This window comes from Myotis nattereri (genome assembly GCF_964212035.1).
Source record: "Myotis nattereri genome assembly, chromosome: 7".
NCBI classification, from domain to species: domain Eukaryota; kingdom Metazoa; phylum Chordata; class Mammalia; order Chiroptera; family Vespertilionidae; genus Myotis; species Myotis nattereri.
Genome location: NC_138082.1, coordinates 16,660,628 through 16,667,300, shown reverse-complemented (window position 1 = coordinate 16,667,300; position 6,673 = coordinate 16,660,628).

The following is a 6,673-nucleotide window of genomic DNA, read 5'->3' as shown; positions in this document are numbered from 1 at the left end:
CAGCTCAGACTGTAAAGGAGAGAGCACCCCTTTCTGTAGTTTTTCCACAGAGTTTAGTCCTGCTCTAGACACAGATCATATGGTCAATTCCATATTTGATGGAATTGAACTGTTGCACAGTTTTAAAGTGATTTAACCTCTGCAATGTTTAGTTTGCATAATGTGACCACCATCAATAGCCCCTTTTGTTCCTGGATAATCAATATGGTGTCCCGAATTTTGAGGAGAAAGACTTTCTTCTGCAATTCTCAGTGTCTAATAGCTTCGACACTTTTCTTTGCAACTCTACATAAAAGTGGCTGGTCTAGGGTCATCTTATTGAAATCAAAACTGCCTCATAAGAACCTAACTTCACATATCAGCCAACCAAGCTGAACAGATTCTTCCATATAAAGTAGCCATTTATTGAAAAACATTCAAGAACAGGATAAGGGTGGGTCCCTACATCCACCACAATCAGACCTCTGGTCAGCACCTACTCCTCTGGGTTTACACGGATCTGCTCTTAAAATCACCAATTTGACAGAATCATATTTACATTTAAACATTTTTCTGAACATATTTATTTTTAAATACTGAAAGAATAATATGATTAATATCTAAATAGAGAATACTTTTAAAAGATAATTCAACTTTACAGTCATCTTCTTTCCATTTTTCTAAAACCTGGAGTAGTACATGTGTATGTACACACATACACAAATAGGGAAATATATGCCATATAATTTTATTACATATATATGTAGATATGTATATCTACATATATACATATGCATAAAAATGTACAGATACATAGACACAGAGCATAAAATTGTAATGAGCTTCAAAGTAGAAACCAGGGTTTCAAATCTTAGCAAATATGGTTTAGCATATAGAGTGTTTTTAGATTGTTCTTGTTTTGACACTGGCTGAGCTTCAAAATTTTGAAGCTAAAATAATTATTTTTGCTACTATTGTGAAATGTATGAAATTGGAGCGCTTTCAGGGCCATATATGATGATGGAAACAGTTGCAGTCATTAAGCTTCAGTGAGTCTACTAAAGTGTTTACAGATCAAGGTGATTTTGTTTTCAGCTGAATTCAGGTATATCTCTAGAGGTGGCATCAGTGATCCATCTGAATTGTCCATTACTGCTAACACAAAAAAAGAGTAAGAGACAGGGGATTAAGATTATAATTAAAGCAACAATGAGAACTAACTCGAGACAGAAGAAATGTATAAGTTTAAGGCAGAAATTTTCCTTTTAGAAAGACATTCAAATTTTCAAAGCTATCATATAGCTTGTGTATTATGTATTTCTTCAAGATGATCAGGAATTCCCCATTTACTTCTTGTAGACATTTCCATAGTCATCAAATTGAACATGCAGGTTGGAGTTACTTATAGACTTCCACGTTATATTAAAGGAAAAAAGAAAAGCAAAGTAAGCAATCTTTATAATTTTTAAGGTAAAGAAGTTTGTTTTCTACCACTGTTTAAAAAGAGTTTTTAAATAAATTCTAATTGTCTTCAAAAATATTTTTGAATGGTTATTTCTCTCTTAAATTGGTTGTAACACTGGTTTATATGCAAGGAGTTGGAAAGATCTCTCACTAGGGGAAATAGAAGTAAGATTTGTGAAGGCGATCACTAAAAAGGGAGGGTGTTGACAGATTTAGGGAGGTGGAACAGAAGTACAAGGTGAAGAGAAGGCTTCTGGAATAATGTGGAAAGTTCCTCCTCTTCCCCGTGACACCAGAAATGACTAAGGATGTACGACAGGTGAGTTGGCCTCTCAGAGGAAAATGAGGGTGGAAAGTGCACCATATATTTTTTCCAGATGGGTGTCAATTGAGCTCTCTAGCTGCTGACATATCAGGGAAAGCAGGACTTTAGCAAAGCTCCTGCCAAATCTAATGAGAAATTCAGATGTTGACAGAGGAAAATACGTCTGGTTAACACAGTGGATTAAATACTTACATCTCTATCTTTTCTCAAGGCACCATTAAAACGCTAGTAAGTGGGGGAAACAGGTAGAATCCTTTAAAACGAGGAGATAAGAACAGATAAGAGATTGGAACTCTTTTAAAAAATTGTTCTAAATTTATTTTTAGAGAGAGAGGAAGGGAACAGCGTAGAGAGATAGAAACATTGAATGAGAGAGAAACATAGAGCAGCTGCCTCCTGCATGCCCCCTACTGGTGATCAAGCCTAAACCAGGGCATGTGCCCTGAGAAGGAATCAAACCAGTGACTTATTGGTTCATAGGTCAACGCTCATGAGCCACACAGGCAAGGTAGGGACTAATTTTTTGAAGCAAGAAACTCGAACTATGCAAAGGATAATATTAAATACCAGTGACTGCAAGGAGGACACCTAGGAGAAGCCAGTCTGAGCATGATGTCAAATTTCAGGAAAACTCAAGGCTCCGAGGCACCCTTTAATGCTGACATCCTATGTGAGGTGAGGGGCTGAACATGGGGTTTGTGAGTTTGTCTGTATAAAGACCCTGTTCATCCAGGCAACTGCAGGAGTCTGGGGAGCATTGAGTCATACCAGCACCTAGGCCCCAGGCCCAGAAGTTCTGATTTAAGTTCGTCTGAATGGCATCCAGGTATGAATACATCTTAAAAGCTCCTGAGATGATTCTGGCATGTAGCCAGGAGTCAGCACCTCTGCTCCCACACAAATTACCCGCTGCTCGGAAAGGAAACAGGCTATAATTTAGGGACCTTACCGAAGGTTTCCCATCTAACAGACCTGAGCTAGAATGAGAGGCAGTTCACTCTCCCTACCTTTTCCTTTCATTGCTGCCCTGCCTGTTAGAGGCTGTGTGACTGACCCTCCAGACAGAACCAAGCAGAGGAGGATTTTGTAGGTCAGAAACTGTTTGTATCTGAAGAAAAATATCACACTACTTTCATGCACTAGTGAATGACAATCCCGAAAATATTTTTCTCTGATTTACACATGACTCTTTGGACCACGAGGAAAATAAACCCTTCACAAGAAAGAAACTACGTCAGCAGTCAAGGAGTCGGGCGACTGTTGCTGTCGCCTTAACACTCAGATCGCTGCATTTAAAATGGAGAATGCAGAGTTTCATGCCACCCGTTTTTATAGCATGAGAGCAATTTTGATCTAAAACAATAGTGCCCTGAAAATAGCGTGCCACCCCTCAGAACGGAGGCAAACGAGGCTTTAGAATCCTTGCAGGTTGTATTATTGTCCATATTAATTTGAATGCTCAAGCTCCATTGGCAAACGCAAGCAAACAGGAATGCAGACAGCTTGAACAAGAGGAAATTGTGGTATCGCCCAAAGGAACAGGCGGGCCAGGGAGAGTTCAGCAGGAATGCGAATCGAAAGCATCTGCAACAACTTGAGCTGCGCTTCATGCTGTGGGGCTGGACGGGACCAGGGAGGTTAAAGCCCTAACACCTGGGATGGAGGGCAGAGCGCCATGCAACCGCCAGTCTGAGAGCCTCTCCAGATATTTGCAGCACGTGGGGCTGTGCTAGACAATGACTCCGTTCAGTTCTGCAGCTGCCCGTCACAGCGCACGCACGGACAAATCCCATTCCTGCATTCATTAACAGCAATAAATATTTATTGCATGTTTACTGAGCACACTGGTAGCAAGACTGAATTTGCACTAAGTTTGAGTACAGAACATCTTCCAATTTAGACAATACACATAAAGACACATGACAGAATTCTTTCCTGCTTAAAGAATAAAAGAGCCCTAACTGGTTTGGCTCAATGGATAGAGCGTCGGCCTGCGGATGCAAGGGTCCCAGGTTCTATTCCAGTCAAGGGCATGTACCTTGGTTGCAGGCACATCCTCAGTGGGGCATGTGCAGGAGGCAGCTGATCAATTTGCTCTCTCATCGATGTTTCTAACTCTCTATCCCCCCTCTCCCTTCCTCTCTGTAAAAATTCAATAAAATATGTTTTTAAAAAAAGAATAAAAGAGCCTCAGGGCCTGCTCTCATCCAGGGTTCTCTGTGGTGGGAGGAAAACCTACTGAAGACACAGAGAGAAAGATTTCCTCCTCGGGAGAAGAGGACTTTGGCCCTGGGTACATCCAGAGTGTTATGTCAGAGATGGCTCTCTGCTTGAGTAGCGCCCAATAAGGTGGCAAGAGTGGTGTTGTTCAGACTCATCGAGTTTCATTTTTACGGAAACCACCTGGTGACTGAGGCTGTGTAGAGTCAGAGGGGACAGAGTCCTACGTGGGCAAGGTGTGGATTCAAGGAATGTCCAACAGTGTTTCTACAAGCATTGATCCAGGAGAGCTAATGCAGTTGAAGAGTGAGAGCCATGCTAGGTAGAACTCCCTGCGGCAATAGGAGCGAGGCCTCACACTCATACACAGGCAAGAGTTAAATCAAAATCTTCTCTCCTAAGGGATCCCCAGTGTTTTTCCTCTTATAGTCTGTGTCCACAGCTGTGGGGAATACAAAATACTTTTCCTATTAACTAAGAATGACCTTCCACTGTTAGACTATACTTGTGAGGAAGAAAGAGTCTGCCTTGATACATATATTTTTTTGTCATACCAATGGCAAATTAAAAACATGAACCAAAAAATCATTTCCTAAGAGTGGAAATGAGATTGAAAGAAATGAATTAGAGATTTCAATTTTTAATTATCAAACGGTCTTGATTTGATAAGCTGTGTGTGTGCACACATTGTTACACATATAGGTTTTCTCTATGTTCATTGTACAAGAGGAGCCAAAGTAGAAGAGCTGGAAAGCAGGGCAGCAACTAACAAAACTTAATGGAAAAGGCACCCTTCTGGCTAGACAAAATGGAAAAAGTGTGCTTCTATCTCCAGGGGGACCACAGCCCAGCGACAAGGCTAATGGATTGAAGATTTCAACCCTCACTCAATCTCTACCCGCTCTGCAGGTGCTTTTGTATAGGGCACAGCCTGCATAATCTTACTGGTTTACCATCCTGGAGAGAAAACACACGGTTTTCCTTTCTATCTTCTTTAAATTATCTTATGGGGAAGAAAAAAAACAACCACTACTTGAAAATTTTTTTCCTACTCCAAGGGATGACGTAGTTAAATAAGGGTGTAAGCCAAAGATGCTAAACCTAAGGCTCCAAGTGCCCTTGGAAATACGTCTTTTTATAAGCACATCTGTGTTTTTTTAGGGACAGAGAGTTTACAAGTGTGTTAGTGACCCCAAAAAGTTAAGTCTTAGGCCAAAAAGTATAGTGGAATTCATTAGTTAGGAACATTCACAGAAGAATAATTTAACTTTTTAAAAAATGCCCCTATATTATCCAAATAAATATTTGATGCATTAAGGTCTGAATTCACAAATATTGCTTAAATTTTTAAAAATATGATTTTAGAGCCCTAACCGGTTTGGCTCAGTGGATAGAGCGTCGGCCTGTGGATTGAAAGGTCCCAGGTTTGATTCCGGTCAAGGGCACATACCTTGGTTGTGGGCAACATCCCCAGTGGGGGTGTGCAGGAGGCAGCTGATCAGCGTTTCTCTCTCATCAATGTTTCTAACTCTCTATCCCTCTCCCTTCCTCTCTGTAAAAAAATCAATAAAATATATTTTAAAAATATATATATAATTTTAGAGAATGATTTCATTTCAAATGGTAAGTGTAAGTAGTTGTTTATAGCATAAAATTTTATTCTCAAAAGTCAAATGAATGAACTTCACAAGTTAGACTGGAGGCTCTGGCAGGGTAGTTCTGTGGGTTAGAGCATCATGCCAAGGTTGTGGGTTTGATCCCCAATCAGGACACATACAAGAATCAACCAATGAATACATAAACAAGTGGAAGGACAAATCTCTCTCTCTCTCTCTCTCTCTCTCTCTCCCTCTCTCTCTCTCTCTCTCTCTCTTTCTCTCTCTTTCCTTCCCTCCCTCTCTCTCTCAAGCCAAAAATGAGCTTTATTCTTTAGCCTTAAAATGACATAACTATTACCTTCTATTCATATGAATACATTTTCTGAAAGAATTAACACTGTAGATTTTCTAGAATTAATTTTCTCAAGATGTTAAAAAATAAAAAGACAGAGAGTGAGAGAAAACATACAACAACTTCCTCTGGTTTTCCTTAGAAGTTTTCTTTTTTAAAAAAATATATTTTTATTGAGTTCAGAGAAGAAAGGAGAGGTGGGGAGAGAGAGAGACATCAACAATGAAAGAATCATAGATCAGCTTCCTCCTGCACGCCCCACACTGGGAATGGAGCCTGCAACCTGGGCATGTGTCCTGATTGGGAATTGAACCATGACCTTCTGGTTTATACGTTGACGCTCAACCACTGAGCCATGCTGCCCCGGCAAATTTTCTTTTTTAAAATTTATCTTCATTGTTGAAAGTAATACAGATATGCCCCCATTACCCCCATTGATCCCTCCAGTCTGCCCCCACCCCCTCCTTAGAAGTTTTCTGATTAAGATCTCTGTTTTCTTCAATTTTTATGCAGATTAGAATTCTAATCTTCTGATGAAACACCCTCCTCCTTTCACCCAATCTTTTTTATTTTCTAATGTTAGAATTACAAAATTAATCTGTATCTATTTCAAAACATGTCATTTAAGTAATTAGGAACCAAGAACTCTGTAAAGGTTCCCCTGAGGTAGAATCCATAGCTTGAAAACACAGGAGTAGAAGCCAGCTGGGCAGTCCCAGGCATGGATGTGTTGGG